At 46.4% G+C, this 16800-nt stretch overlaps 1 long non-coding RNA gene across 1 annotated transcript in view; it reads left to right on the forward strand.

The window, feature by feature from the left end:
* Positions 1 to 11487: 11487 nt before the first annotated feature.
* The window catches only part of LOC146835415 (uncharacterized), a 53527-nt gene continuing 48214 nt past the window's right edge, over positions 11488 to 16800 (forward strand). Inside the window, exon 1 of the long non-coding RNA XR_014960438.1 lies at positions 11488 to 11586. This is a non-coding gene — a long non-coding RNA (uncharacterized LOC146835415). The remainder of the gene's footprint in view (positions 11587 to 16800) is intronic.

Consider the following 16800-nt stretch of genomic DNA (forward strand, 5'->3'; position numbering starts at 1 on the left):
ACGTACTGGGGTGTGGGTAGACGGGGCTATGACACATACTGGGGTGGGGGTGTGGCTCGAACGTACTGGGGTGTAGGTACACGGGGGGTACGACACGTACTGGGGTGGGGGTATGACTGGAACGTACTGGGGTGTAGGTAGACGGGGCTATGACACGTACTGGGGTGGGGGTGGGGCTCGAACGTACTGGGGTGTAGGTACACGGGGGGTACGACACGTACTGGGGTGGGGGTGCTACTGAAACGTACTGGGGTGTACATAGACGGTGGTACGACACGTACAGGGGTGGGGGGGTGTACATTGACGGTGGTACGACACGTACTGGGGTGGGGGTACGACTGGAACGTACTGGGGTGTACCTAGACGGGTGGGGGTATACATATACGGGGGGTACGTGTCGGACGTACGGGGGCTGGGGGGAGTGTTGGGCGCGTATGCGGGCACATGTCTCCATGGTTGCTATAGGTGTTCGGTGCGGACGGTGTTTTTTCCATACGGTTGTACGCTCGGACGCACGGGATGGATCGTGATTCCTCGGTCGGACTTGGATTTTCACGTTTGTAAGGTAAATCGTCCGAGGACGTGTCGGACACATTTTCCGACCCGAGGACGTGTGGGGAATGATTCCCAGTGCGGTTCGTATGGACTTTTTACCATGCGAATCGTGATTGCCAGTTCGTACGGCACTTGTACGATTCGTACGGTAAAAAGACCCGATACGAGTCGCACGGGGGAATTTTTTGCCGGATCGTGATCGGCACCTTAATCTACTGTTGCACCCACTTTAGTGGGAATAGTAATATTTACCTCTCCACTATCCAACACTTTCCCTACTGTTGCACCCACTTGAGTGGGAATAGTCATTTATACCCCTCTGCTATCCAACATTTTCCCTACTTTTGCACTCATTGGAGTGGGAATATTACATTTTACCCCTACACTATCCAGCATTTTCCCGACTGTTGCACCCATTGGAGTGGGAATATTAAGTTTTACCCCTCCGCTATCCAACACTTTTCCTACTGTTGCACTCACTGGAATGGGAATAGTAAGTTTTACCCCTGCGCTATCAAACACTTTCCCTACTGTTGCATCATGGGAGTTGGAATAGTAATTTTTACCCCTTCGCTATCCAACACTTTACCTACTGTTGCACTAAATGGAGTGCAAAAGGAAATTTTAAAGACTAATAAATATTTTAAGGTTTTAATTTATAATATAATTTTTTATTATATGTTATGTTATAAGTGCATGTAAATATATATACATATATATTTATTTGTACATTTTTATATATTTATAAAATAAATTCAAATTAATGGTTTATTAATTCTTTAAAGGAAATAGATGTACGTATATTTCATTTTATATATGTTTAAATATTTTTTACATTTAATTTATTTAATATTTGTTAAAATGTATATGAATTTAAATATTTTTTTAAGTTGATTTTATTATTTAATATATTTAACATTAATTGTTATTTAAATAAAAAAATTGATATTTTGTACATCTATATTTTTTACATCTATATTTTTGTTTCAATATTTTTGCACTTATAATTTTAAATATAGGATGTCGATATTTTGACCGATATTTTTGCATCGATATTTGTGTATAGGGATATTTTGGAAATCAGTATTCTATCAGTGAACCGGGCTGTGCACTGTCACCACACAAAGGACTGCATACTGCCCTATAGTGGGTCTGGAACCAGGGCAGGAAGGGCAGGGACTCGGTGCACTTCAAAGGCCTCTATTTGAAGTCTCCCCCACTTCAAAGGCACAACTGGGTATAAGTACTGGACCCCTGACACCACCATCCCAATTCACTTCTGAACCAGAGGATATTTTGCCAGGAAGAAGGACTGCTGTGCTGCTGAAAGGACTGTTACTCTGCTGGACTCTGCTGGACTCCTGCTCTGTTGTGCAGACCTGTTGCCTGCAGCCCTGCTTGGCTGAGAGTGAGAAGGACTTATTCTTCATCTCTACGACCCAAAACCAAAGGGCTTGTTGGCTTGCCCCCTGTTCTAATTCTCAGGGACATCAAAGACTTATCTTCAACCTGCACCAGCACCTGGACTTTGATTGCTGCAAGTCTTGCCCTAACAAGTGGTGCCAGTTTAGTCCTGGGTCTTTGGACGTGGGTATAAAGTGCTGCAACTGCTAAAAACCATGCATCAATGACGTTGTGCAGATTGGAACCAACACAGCTCCTTCGATGCCGATACATCACCGCTACCGCAAGGATTGAAGACATCACACAACCGACTGTGTGGCACATCGCCTCCAGTTTCCTACGCATTGCCTACATCCTGTGGCTCGATGACAACGCATCCGCGATTTACGTGGCCTGACCATGACGCATCGCCTAAAAATTCTGTACTTTGACGCCAATGCATCGCCTTTTGCTTCCTGCATCTCAGCTTAATCGATGACGCAACCAAGGTACTTTTTAGTGGGCCAGGGCTAATTCCTGAATCCAACCCACACTCCGTTGTGGTCAGCTGAAATTTCAGATATGTGCCGGTGTAGTGCGAACAGATAGCCCCGGTTGGCACTTTATGTTTTTAAGTACTATATTTCAGTTTCATCTTTAAAAAATCATAACTCCAGTTCTACTTATTGGATATTTGTCATTATGGTCTTATTGTGTTCATTAAATTATGCTCTATTCTCCTACCCAGATGTGGTATCTTTTGTGTGGTATAGTCACTGTTCTATTGTTTGAAGTGTAGCACAAATACTTTACACATTGCCTCTTAAGTTAAGCCTGACTGCTCTGTGCCAAGCTACCAGGGGGTGAGCATAGGTTAATTTAGGGTGTGTTTGGATTTACCATGACTAGGACTGCGGAAACTGCTTGGACAGGGTGCATACCTCTGCCAACCAGAAACCCAATTGCTAACACTCTCTGTTGATTGAGTTTCACAATTTAGCTTAGTTTGCCTGTGGTTTACTGACAGAGCATCAGTGACTATTAGAATGAATGTCCGCGACCAGTACCAAAATGCAATCTAGACAGACTAGTGACTGTGCATTGATGGTGGGAACGTATCAATCTTATGTTTCTACTGTCTTTCCACGTGATGATAGTTTGCTTAAAAAGACCTACCACGTCACGACGATTGTAGTTTTATCTTTGGTATTCCCTGAACAGCACCGAGCACAGATGTCCCCATTTATTTACAAAATTAGATAGTGACAATTCAAACCATCTAAAATTAATTGTGATATTAATACTATAAAAGCTGCCAATGCCCTTGTATTAGTTACACAAGTGGAGATTAACGTCCCCTTTAAGGCTCACCACAGACTCTGGGCATTGCTCCAAGTGCAAAGCCACAGACTTTCGCAATATCCCATGATGGGACTGATAAATGTGTACTGTACACTGCAGAAAAAGATAGCTTGGAGGGTTTAGTGTGTGGTCTTGGTAGTGCAGAATGCACAACAAATGTACAAACTGAATGTTGATTCATAATAAATATTTGAATTTTCTTAATTTTAAGGTTTGCATGATTTCCCAATCACCCAGGACGTAGGGATGTACATATACGTAGATTGATGATTAATATAATTGGCTGGAGCAAAAGTAGTTTTCCTTCCATGCTTTTTCTATGTTTCAAAATTATGGATGAGAAGATGTCTTTTTTGCATGACTGTGTTCTACTTTATGTTGTTTTTATTGTTTCTGGAGTACATCTCAATATATCAAGTACAGTGACATGGATTTGCCTCCTTCTGTCAGCAGATTGCAGGTATACACTGTCCACATTAGCCCTGAGTATTTAAAATACCTATATTTACATTTGCTTTCCCTTTCTCTTATTGCCTATTCACTATTTTATTGTTCCCTAGAACATAAACTTCCTTTAATGTGTTCATGAGAATGAACATACTTGAATGTGTAATTCAGGCACTATGGGTTGAGTGGAGTATGGGGATTTTTTGTTCAGGTAGGGACACAGCCGAGCTTGTATAATATGGAGTTTTGGAAAGGAACAAATAAGTTTAGTAAGGTATAAAGAAAGTGATGAGCTGGGAATGGGATAGAAAGTAGGAAAAAATGTTTTGTGATTGAGAAACAGAAGTAGATGCAGTAGGGTGCAACAATGATATTGATACGGACTATGCGATAATGGTTGGCTTTTCATGTTGATTGTGATTTGCTTTTCCAATTCTATCATTTCTTATTCCTTTTCAAGTATCATTTGAGAAGTTTATGTTGCAAATGTTGCGTCAAGCAGTCACCAGAGAAAGAAAAGTAGTGGAGTTACCAACAATGAAATTGAACAGCAACAAAATAGAAATGAAACACAGATCTTAATTTGGCCCTGCACCGACTACATCAATATGCATCTACAGGGAACATCAGTCAGTTCAACAAAACCTGCTGAGCTACCAAAGGTAGATCGAACTGCATCTAGCTATTTCATCGATTTTGAGACCTGCTTTCTGGATCCAAGTGAACCTGAGTCACACCAGCTCCAGTTTCCCGCAAGAAACAACTTCATGATTTCTATCTTTGGCTGAAAAAGACTTACCTAGTTTTGCCCTAGCTACAGCTATGGATAGCAATTGGTCTACTGTTCCTAGTCCTCTGGATAGATTTAGTAACTGTCTTTTTATTACTATTGAATGGACATTATCTCCCAGAACGCCACGCAGTATCACATGTGAACTTGGTCCTGAAACCACGTACATCATCTCATAGTATGCTGTCTTTTTCAGAACAATCCGCTGCATTCTCCAAAAATGAAAGATATGATGATACGTCTGATTTTGACACCATGTATTTTTGCCAACATTATGGTCATCATTTTTTGCATAGAGCAAGTACCCCTAATGGGAACATTGCCCAACTCCACCGAAAAGTAGTTCACTAACATTTGCATACAAGTTTGCTTATATTTCTGGGTTTAACACATCAGATCCGCGCTCATATTATTATAAGCTTGCCCCTACATCTGCAAAGAAAAATATGCTCTCGAATAGGAAACAGATATACTCTGCTTCCCTTATTTCCCAACTGTCTGAACAGGGTTTTGACTTATGGAAAGACACTATAGACATAAAATCAGTTTGGGGGACTAAAGAATGGCAGGTTCAGGGAACTGAAGCATTTTTTAGAGTATGCCTCATACCTCTATACCACAGCAAGTTATCTTGCTGAACAAGACAGTGCAACAGAGTTCCTGACCTGGGTTAGGCAAGATTAAGGACTTGAACACACCTCGTATTCCCTCGCTTTCACGCTTTGAGAGATGGCAAAATTATACAGAACATAGTGAGGGTACGCTAGATGGCATCATGCATGAGGTTTCATACAATTCATCGGACCCCAATTGGAAGGAATGGTTATTTTGGCCTATTGACACAAAGAGGTGTCAGTCCAGATTCAAGGGTACCACTGAAGGGTTTAGTGTCCATAGGTCTGTCCTACGATATGTACAACGAGAACATCCGGGGTGGTGACATCATACAGTGTTGGGAAGTTATGCCTAGATTGGCCAAGACGTGGGACCCGTGCTCACTACGCCACTGGAGTCAAGCTATCCTGGCTGATGACGGCTGATAGCCAGAAACCGGTCCTAGGATGCTTGATTCCGGTCCAGGGAAGACATGGCTTGGCAGTTCGGGCTGGACTGTTCCCATGAGGCACAGGGTCAAGACTGAATTGCATATGGCCATGTCTAAACTGGGGTGGCGTAGTGGGCAAAAGAACGATGGATTTAACCCAGATCTCTTGACTGGGGGAGAATGTCTGCATTGTCAGCATTCCGTCCATCATTTGTTTGTTGTAACGCTTTTCGCCCTAAGTGGGATGGGTATTCCCAGACGTGGGACCCGTGCTCACTACGCCACTGGAGTCAAGCTATCCTGGCTGATGACGGCTGATAGCCAGAAACCGGTCCTAGGATGCTTGATTCCGGTCCAGGGAAGACATGGCTTGGCAGTTCGGGCTGGACTGTTCCCATGAGGCACAGGGTCAAGACTGAATTGCATATGGCCATGTCTAAACTGGGGTGGCGTAGTGGGCAAAAGAACAATGGATTTAACCCAGATCTCTTGACTGGGGGAGAATGTCTGCATTGTCAGCATTCCGTCCATCATTTGTTTGTTGTAACGCTTTTCGCCCTAAGTGGGATGGGTATTCCCAGACGTGGGACCCGTGCTCACTACGCCACTGGAGTCAAGCTATCCTGGCTGATGACGGCTGATAGCCAGAAACCGGTCCTAGGATGCTTGATTCCGGTCCAGGGAAGACATGGCTTGGCAGTTCGGGCTGGACTGTTCCCATGAGGCACAGGGTCAAGACTGAATTGCATATGGCCATGTCTAAACTGGGGTGGCGTAGTGGGCAAAAGAACGATGGATTTAACCCAGATCTCTTGACTGGGGGAGAATGTCTGCATTGTCAGCATTCCGTCCATCATTTGTTTGTTGTAACGCTTTTCGCCCTAAGTGGGATGGGTATTCCCAGACGTGGGACCCGTGCTCACTACGCCACTGGAGTCAAGCTATCCTGGCTGATGACGGCTGATAGCCAGAAACCGGTCCTAGGATGCTTGATTCCGGTCCAGGGAAGACATGGCTTGGCAGTTCGGGCTGGACTGTTCCCATGAGGCACAGGGTCAAGACTGAATTGCATATGGCCATGTCTAAACTGGGGTGGCGTAGTGGGCAAAAGAACGATGGATTTAACCCAGATCTCTTGACTGGGGGAGAATGTCTGCATTGTCAGCATTCCGTCCATCATTTGTTTGTTGTAGATTGGCCAAGAACCTTAACACTATCTCAGGTGAAACAACACTTGTCCTTACTCTCGGATGACATGGATTTAAGGGATTTTTTGATAGGTCCCCAGGAAACCATCTCGTAAACGCTTCTTCTAAGCTATTTACAATAAAGTTTGGAAATTCTCTCAACAGGAAGCTGCGGAGAGATAGCGTGAAATTGATAGGGTTAACCTTGAAAAGGCTTTGGCAGTGGGTGACAATGGCATGACCACACTAACATCCAGAATTTATTTACTGGGCAACATTGTGTGTTCTGCTATAGATATTATGGAACAAGGTCTGTCCATCATTCAATGTGGGTAATCACAGTTATGATCCATTCTACTATTAAGCTGGATGCTACCATCATTGCTCTCTGGTTATGTGTCCTGGCGATATATTAACAGTAAGTCTCTGTTTTCTGCATATAATCTAGCAGAAAGGCAGACAACAAAGAGATGCAAAATATACGATGCTACACATTGAAAAATTGGTCCAATTACCTTTTACCGTGGCAGAGTCACTGTCCACAGTATGGGTAATTCATGATCATATAATATTGCCGGTAACAACATTCCAGTTTCAATATTGCCTAGAATACCACCGGGTAGGCGGGTATGAAGCAATGGGAAAGGACTACACCCATGAATCTTGGGAATTACCGTATAGATTTAGATGCAGGAATGGGGACACTGAAGTATTTCTCAGCGGTGCAGACCGCGCGACTTTGTTAAGTGAGTCTCTAATTTGTCAGGAAATTATATTTCACAGAGCTTGTAATGGTTCAGTTGCAAACTTATCCTGTCATTTAAAAGGATTCTCAGCTGTCGTGGTTAATCTAGTGTTCAGGCTGCTCTTGAATGCTGAATGATCAAGGTTGTTGTGGGATGCCCTCGGGCATCACTTATCTAGTCACTGTGAGCTCCAGGGTAACTTGTATGCAAGTATTGTTTACACCAACCCACACAGTCAGGGAGGCACCATTATAGCCTTCATTGAATGTTTCCTTTACACGGTTTGATTCTCTGAGTCGACTGAAAGCCATGCTTTTACAGAAGGATGTGCCCTTAACCTCAGCCTGAGAGACTTTTGATCTTCAGATTGCAAGGTCCTCAGCTGAATACAGGCACTAGTACGAGCAAATGGCCCTTTCCCTTTCGGAGAAATGGTACACTGTATGTTTAACATGTGGGATACGAAGGGAATAGTACACCTGTATAAGACCATAGGTTCTGGACTGATAAGCACCTTTCGGACAGTCTTTGTAGTGATTCCAGCTTTTATACACTCCGTATTAGGGAGCATTTTTGGAAGGCTTCCGCTAATCCTGCTACTTGTAGTGGGTATCCTGATTTAAATTGTTCTGCTACGCTCTTGGAGCAACATTGCGGTGACCGCATGGTACTCCCTCTGGAGACAACTTGGCTTCAAGGAGCTAAGCGAGTTTTGGTTCCTATAATTCCAACCAGTCTGGATTGACGGTGTTTTGCCTGTTCCCCGTTGCCTAATCTGCGGACAAGAGTGTTTGACCTCCGTCTAACACTTCTATCGGTTGCGCTTCCAGACATGGATGTATTGCTGGACCTGTTAAAGGCCCACGCAGTGCAGTGTTCTCAGGGTATTCCCATGTTGATGTTGGCATTCTTAGAGCAACCACAAGATGCTTCAGCTCCTGTTGGTTTGGATACTGGCTCAACTTCAGGCACACAGGCTTTGGATGTTGCAAATACTTCCCCAGCATCGACCGGGGAAACTGGAGAAGATCACCTTTGTTCTTTTGACCTGATCAATGAGGTGTTATGGGGACCATCATCTGTGAAGGCAAGCAGCAGTGATTAGGTGTGCATAAAGAAAAGGGTGGGTTTAACTGATTTACCTCATACAATAATGAGCTGTTTCCATCAAAGTATGACTTTTTCTGCAGATCCCCCACCGAGCTAATAGTCTACGAGACTTATTAACACCATTGGATTAGGATTTTCATTTTATAAGCATTTTTTCCAACTTTCTGAAACAATTACAATGAACTAGAGATATACTAGGCAAAAGAACAGTGGACTAGGATTGTGGCCAAATTTCCGAGCTCTTGAATTCTGACAATGAAACGGCGTTTGTTTCCAAAGGGATAAAAGGTCTTTGCAAGGTGCTTAGGAACATGCAAAACTGCCCTGTGCCTATCATCCTCCAGCAGCGGGTGCCGCAAGAATTGTGCATCCATTGAGCTGTTTTGGATTGATGGACTAACGCTTGTTGTGACCCCACGCACACCTTCCGACCACACACTAGACCCCATCTTCACCTCCAGGAACCGCATTACGTGCAGCCGCACCACAAGTTAAAAGACAAGATAATTCTTAATACCACAAACAAACCTCAATTGCCCCGGCCACCATCCCCAGGACTGGCAACATACAGAAGTCAAGGCCCTACTAAAGAAACCATCAGCACACCCCAGCAAACTCAACAACTAATAGACGATTACCCTATTCCCAGCCAAAGTATAGATAAAGCCATCAACAAACACCTAGCTTCACATCTGGGACGGAATCTCCTCCTCGACTCCTCCCAATCCAGATTTTGCAGCAAACAGACAACCCTCAAAGCAGCTACCGACAAAATCCAGGCATAACTCAACCAAGGAGAGACTGCAGATCGGATCCTTCCAGATTTCTCTGCAGCCTCCGATATGATCCCCCACCACACACTCATCACAAGACCGCACAACAAAGGCATCCAAGGAGCCACTCTCAGATGGATCGCCTCTTTCAACATTCGAAGAACACAAAAAGTCCACCTTACCCCCTTTTCCTCCGAACCCAAGGAAATCATCTGTGCAGTACCCCAAGGATCCTCCCTCAGACCCTCCCTCTTCAACACTTATATGGCACCTCTGGCCAGCATCGCTACTACCAATAGACTAAATATCATATTCTATGCCAATGACACACAACTCATCCTCTCCCTCTATGAAGACACCACTGACACCTAGACCAATTTACACAACTGCCAACTGGGTGAAGGACAACTGCCTGAAGTTCAACATGGACAAGACAGAGGCTCTGATTTTCGGAAACAAAAGCTCCCCATGGGATGCATCCTGGTGGACTTCAAAGCTCCGATCTTCTCGTACTCCCACTGACCACGCTAGGAACCTAGGCATCATTCTGGTCAACAAGTTAACCATGACGACTCATGTCAACTCTGTCTCCTCCTCCTGCTTCTTCATACTCCTCATGCTTTGTAAGATATTCAAATGGCTATACCAAAACTTAAGACGCACCATCACCCAGGCACTCATCTCCAGGTGACTGGACTACGGCAATGCTCTCTATAGAGGGAAACACCGCTCCCCTCCTCTGATGACTACAGACCATACAGAACCCAACAGCCAGACTCGTCTTCGATCTCCCTAGACACCCCCTACCTCAGAGAATTTCAATGGCTCCCTGTACATAGAAATGCAGTTCAAGCTCCTGACCCATGCACGCAAGGCCCTACAATACTGCGGACCCGCCTACTTGAACCAGACACCTCTGCTCCATGTCCCTTTTTTTAACTTCCACCCCCTGCATCCAACGCAGAAGATGCTGAGGCCACTCCACCTCCTACCTAGCAGTGAATACATGGAATGACCTACCCTTTCAACTACGGACCTCCACATCTCTTTCAGAGTTCCAAAAGTCCCTGAAGTTCTGGCTGTTTAGCTAATCAAGTGGACCCTGCCAGCGCCTTGATACCCTATCAGGTGACTAGCAGCACTCTACAAATCTACTGATTGATTTATTGCCATGAGTTTGCTATCTCTTCCCTCCCTCTCCAGCATGACGCCCCTACAGTGTGTGCCCTCCTTTGCCACCCTCCTTATCCACACCTAGGGTGACTCCAGGACTCTCCCAACAACACAGGAGCCCTGGGCATGGCCCTGATCCCGGCATGAGTTGGCCTTTCTTCCCTGCCTCTCCGGGGATGATACCCCTACAATGTGGGCCCTCCTTTACCACCGTCTTTATGCTCACATGGCGTGGCCCCTGGACCATCCCCACCCTAGGAGCCCTGGGCCTTGCCTGCCGGATGGCCCCTGAACTCCCTGCCATGGGTTTGCTACTCCATTAGGGCCATATTATAAAGGAACGGCGATAACATTATCGCCGCTTTAGCGGCAGGAAACTGCCGTTAAAGCGGCGATAATGGGCTTGATAATATGCCCTTGTGAATTCCCATAGAAGCGCAGGTTGACACCAGAACCTCGGCTTCTATGGGAATTCACAAGGGTATATTATCAAGCCTATTATCGCCGCTTTAGCTGCAGTTTCCTGCGGCTAAAGCGGCGATAATGTTATCGCCGTTCCTTGATAATATGGCCCTTAGTTTGCTATTTTCACTCTGACATCCAGGGCCAGAAAAACCATGCACCGGGTGTTACTTCACTCTCTGAGGCACTGTTCATGATCACATTCCTCTTCTTTGGATTTCCAATTATTTAAATGTGTCACTTTGATTGCAAGAATCAAAACGCAATTATGAAAGTGGGCACCTCCTGCATTCCGTCCGTGGCAGGGACACCTCATGTGCCCTGGGGTGCAGTGCAGCAGGGAGCGGTGCTCTCATGGCAGGACAGCTCCTCACCTCTACAGCGCTGTCCCCAGGAGGCCTCTCCCACTCTATATAAAGCGCTCTCACCTACCACAGCTGTCACTTGGCCAGGACTGCTGGGAGGGATACTCAGAACTCTACAGCACACCAAGGATTTACCATCTGTTCCCAGCAGAGGACAGAAGAGGGCAGCAGACACATTCTGGATCCAGGTAAGAAGTCAGTTCTATGTGTATTTACATAGGGGTTGAGCAAACCTTACTGCTTCTAGCAAGCATTTTAGGGCACAACCTGTGAGCACCTCAATAATAAATGGTGTGTAAAAGGTGGAGAAGTCATTGTGTGTGGAAACTAGGGCACATGCCCACCCTTGCTCCAATGCAGATGCCTGTGTCCAGGTGTGCCAAAGTTTGGGAGGGATAGACTGAGGGCAGTGTAGTATGTAGTCTAGTAAATGTGAGTGGACATGGTTTATAGTATTTCCTGCCACTGCTTGCAGCTTCAAAGCACTATAAGTAGTATGTTTTAATCACCCACACTCAGCAGCAATAATTTTATCTACTGGAGCAAATCAAAGGCCCAATAGACATGCTGGAATTCTAAACTGCTACCCAAGAGGCAGCATTCAGACCTCAGCAGGAGGAGCTGCTCCCACTATGCTACTTTCCTCCCATCCTTGTGTGCAGACAACAGATTGTGAGGGGCTTGAATTCTTGATTGGGGCCAGCACATAGAAGTATCTCTCCTGGGCCTGCAGAGAAGGATGGGCGGCACACAGAGCATCTCTCCAGGGTCAGCAGAGAGGGGGTCGGCGCAAAGAGGCATCTCTCTAGGGTCGGCGGAGAAGGGGGCAGCACATAGAGGCTTCTCACTGGGGTCAGCAGGGAAGGGGGGCAGCACATAAAGGCATCTCTCTAGGGTCATCAAAGAAGGGGGCAGAACGTAGAGCACCTCGTTAGGTTCAGCAGAGAAGGGGGCAGCACATAGCAGCATCTCTCTAGGGCCAGCAGAGGGGGAGCAGCAAAACAAGACATCTCTCTAGGGCCAGCATAAAGGGGAGGGTCACATAGAGATATCTCTATAGGGCCAGCAGTGAAGGGGGGGCACATAGAGGCATCTCTCTAGGAACAGCAGAGAAGAGGCACAGCCCATAGAGGCATCTGTTTAGGGTCAGCAAAGAAGGGGGGATCACATAGAGGCATCTTACTGGGGTCAGCCGGGAAGGGGGGCAGAACATAGCGGCATCTCTCTAGTGCCAACAGAGAAGGGGGGCAGCACATAAAGATATCTCTCTACTGGTAGCAATAAGGGGGGCCGCAGGTATCTCTCTAGGGCCAGCAGAGGGGGTTGGGGCAGCGCATATGGGCATCTCTTTAGGGCCAGCAGTGAAGGGGGGCAGCCCATAGAGGCATCTATCAGGCCAGCAGAGAAGGGGGCAGCACATAGAGGCCTCTCTCTAGGGTCAGCGGGAGCAGCACATAGAGACACCTCTCTTGGGCCAATGGAGAAGGGGTGGCACATAAAGCATCTCTGTAGGGGCAGCAGAAAAGGGGGAGCACATAGAGTATCTCTCGGGCGCTAGCAGACAAGGAGGGCAGCACATAGAAGCATCTCTCTAGGGTCAGCAGAGAAGGGTGCCACAAAGAGGCATCTCCAGGGTCAGCAGAGAATTGGGGGCGGGACATAGAGCATCTCTCTAGGGCCAGCAGAGAAGGGGTGGCACATAGAGGCATTTCTTTAGGGCTAGCAGAGAGGGGGGGCAGTACATAGAGCAACTCACTAGGGTAAAGTCACTTGAAATCTTGAGAAAGTCCCAGTGTGCTGCAGTAGGCAGCCTAGGCCTGAATCCATAAAGTGTGCCTCAGGGGGCAGTCTAGGTCTGAAGCCATAGAGTGTGCCCCAAGAGTCAGTCTAGGTCTGCAACCATAGATTGTGCTTCAGGAGTCAATCTAGGTCTGAAACCATAGAGTCTGTCTGAGGAGCTAGTCTAGGTCTGCAGCCATAGAGTTTACCACTGGATGCAGGGTGTCCCTGGGGAATTGAGCATCTCTGAGGAGGCAGGGTGTCCCTGGGAGAATAGAATGTGTATGAGGAGGTAGGCTGGCTCCTGGAGCATAGAGTGAGTATGAGGAGGTAGGATTGCCCTGGGGGCATAGAGGGTGTCTAATGAGGAAGGCTAGCCCTGAGGGCATAGAACATATCTGAGGAGGTAGGATCGCCCTGGAGGCATAGAATATGTCTGAGAAGGCAGGCTGGCACTGGAAGCATGAGGTATATCGGCAGAGGTAGGCTGGCCCACCTGGTATAGAGCATATCTGAGGATGTAGGAAGGCCCTCAGGGCATAGAGTATGTGTGAGGAGGCAGGCTGGCCCCCGGGGGCATAGAGGTCCCAGAGATACCTCAGTGTCCTTTGTTTCATTCAACATCCCTGGTGATACCTCAGTGTGCTTTGCTTCCTTGAGCATCCCTGATGATACCCAGTGTGCTTTGTTTTCTTAAACATATCAGGTGATACCTCTGGATGCTTTGTTTTCTTAAACATATCAGGTGATACCTCTGGATGCTTTGTTTTCTTAAACATATCAGGTGATACTTCTGGATGCTTTGTTTTCTTAAACATATCAAGTGATACCTCTGGGTGCTTTGTTTCATTGAACATCCCTAGTGACCTGTGTGAGCTTTGTTTCTTTGATCCTCTATGGTGATATTTGGCCCTTTGAACACCCCTGGTGATACCTCAGCGTGCTTTGTTTCTTTGATCTTCAGTGGTGATACCTCAGTGTGCTATGTTTATTTGAAAATCTGTAGTTATACTTTGGTGTGTTTTTTTTTCTTGATCCTCTGTGGTGATTCCTCAGTGTGTTTTCTTTTCGTGATCCTCAGTGGTGATACCAAACTGTGCTTTGTTTCCTTGACAGTCCGTGGTGATACCGGAGTGTCCTTTGTTTTATCAGCTCATTGAACCACAGTTGCATTGCTGACCCTTGTGGTGCCCATTTCAGTGTTTGAGCCAGTTACCATGAGGGGGCTCAAGGCAGAGTGCCCTGCCCTGGATTTCTTCTTGTTTGGTAGCCAGTACAGCGAAGGCAGGGCAGGTCCTTCAGGCTATTTATGACATGTAACAATGATTTATCACCAGTCTAATTAAAAAGTTTTGACTCTGCACATCAACAGCTGTCATTGATTAACGCATATGGTATGTGCACAAAGTTTACTGGCTCCAGAATGCTACTCCTAACCACTCCCTCTGCACTGATTAGATATAGCGACGAGATAGAAAATGTTCCAGAATCACACTGTGAGTCATTAGGTAGTAATGAGTCTTAGCATCTGATAGAGACTTTAAGTCGCAGATTCCTTACCTTAGAATTATCCCCAGGAGTTAGACAGGATCCATCAATTGTTCGTGAGCAGTACCGCTGCGCTTTATTTCCTTCAGAATCACACAGTCCTTCTGTGCCTGAGGAGGGTGAACGGTTATTCGGTGTCTCACCAAAACGTGCGTCAGCATGGACTCAATATAAACAACTGACTGACGGATGACAACAGTGGTTACAACAGATTTGTAACAAAGGAAAAGCATTCGTTGGTGAATAAGATATAATAACCAGAGGGTGTAACAGGTTATGAATAGATAAAGAGTGGGACGTTTTACACTTGATGCCAGTCCCTGTTGATGTATGATTGATAATCTGATTATCGTATAATTAAATAAAGAAACTATTTTTTGTTAAGCATAGTTATTTAAAATATATGTATTGAAAGGGTTTGGGATTTTAAGTGCTGGCTGAGTGGAGTATATGTGGTATGAGTGTATTTGATTTTATGGGTGTGATGGCAGGGTAAAAGATAATGAGAAAATCAAAAATGAGTCAATCTGTATTATTTATGATGTTATGAATATCATATGAATTCAATATCAATATTATTGAATAAATGTGTATAATAAATGATGAATCATTAATATGCAGTGAAATAGCTGTGATTTATTTTTTGAGACTTTATATAATAGAGGAGGCGGGTGTTGTATTTGCTGTTTTCTTTGAGTATCCCCTCTCTTTTAACCCCTTCGCCGCGGCACGAATTTTGCCGCGGCGCTGGGGGGGTTTGGGGGCAGCGCGGCGCCCCCATGCTCGTGACGGAACCACTCCGTCATGAGCCACGGGCGCGCTGTGCTCATGACGGAGTGGTTCCGTCACGACTCCGCCCACTCGCGCTAATCGCCCGCACAGGCGGGGAATCAGCGCCGCGTGGGCGGAGCGGCCGCCAATGGCCGCAGCATGACGGAACCACTCCGTCATGAGCACACGGCGCCCGTGGCTCATGACGGAGTGGTTCTGTCATGAGCAGGGAAGGGGTTAAATCAGGGCCCGCTTTTTCTGTTTGATAATCAGGTGCTCGGCCTTTACATGGCCACTCACTGCTCCCAGCCTGCTTTTTACTCCTTTTGTGGCCATGGAAGGGGCTTCCAGGCGCGTCTCCACCCTCACAGCCACCACGACACGCAAGCTTCTCAGCCCTTGCATGGCAGAGGATGAGGTGCCCTCAGACCACGTGGGCCAGGCAGCCAAAGGTCTGGTAGGTCCAACACTCCCCCGGCAGCCACAGCCTCTAAGCTTCTTTAGTTTGCCCTACGACCATCATGAGCACACAGAGGGAGGCAGCATACACCATCACCATCATCACTGGAGATCGATAACATCCGACAACTGGGTTCTCCAGATTGTTCAAAGTGACTACCCCGTCACCCACTTGCGACAGGCTGATTGAGGTCAGTCTTTCCATACTCCAGCAGGAAGTGGCTGCTCTCATGGCCAAAGGAGCCATAGAGGGGGGTGCCAGCAGCAGAAGTAGGTTGTTGTTGCTATTCCCGCCACTTTCCGGTGCCAAAGAAGGACAGAGGCCTTTGTCCTATTCTACACCTGTGCCCTCTCAATTTCTTTCTGAAAAAGGAGAAATTCAAAATGCTCACGCTTGCTCAAGTCCTGTCTACCCAGGACCCGGAGACTGGATGGTAGCATGGAACTTGCAGGACACAGACTTCCACATTTCAATCCTGCCAGCCCGCAGACGTTACCCGCGGTTCATGGTAGGTCATGAGCTCTTTCAGTTCACCGCGCTCCCTTTTGGCCTTACCAGCACTCTTCCGTTGTTCACCAAGGTCTTCCCCTATCTCAACCACTGGCTGTTGAAGGCGGGCTCACCCCAGGCAGTCGTCTGCTGCCTCCAGGCTATGACAGATCTCCTGCACTTACTGGGGTTAACTATACATGTGCCAAAGTCACACCTGACCCCTTCTCAAATGCTCCCTTTCATTGAAGCTGTTCTGGACTCAGTGCAGGTTCAGGTTTATCCTCCCGAACAGTGAGTCCAAGATATTTAGGCTATGATACAGATGTTTTAGCGTCTATCCTGGGTTTTGGTG

This window comes from Triturus cristatus, chromosome 4_2 (assembly GCF_964204655.1).
Source record: "Triturus cristatus chromosome 4_2, aTriCri1.1, whole genome shotgun sequence".
Classification (NCBI taxonomy): domain Eukaryota; kingdom Metazoa; phylum Chordata; class Amphibia; order Caudata; family Salamandridae; genus Triturus; species Triturus cristatus.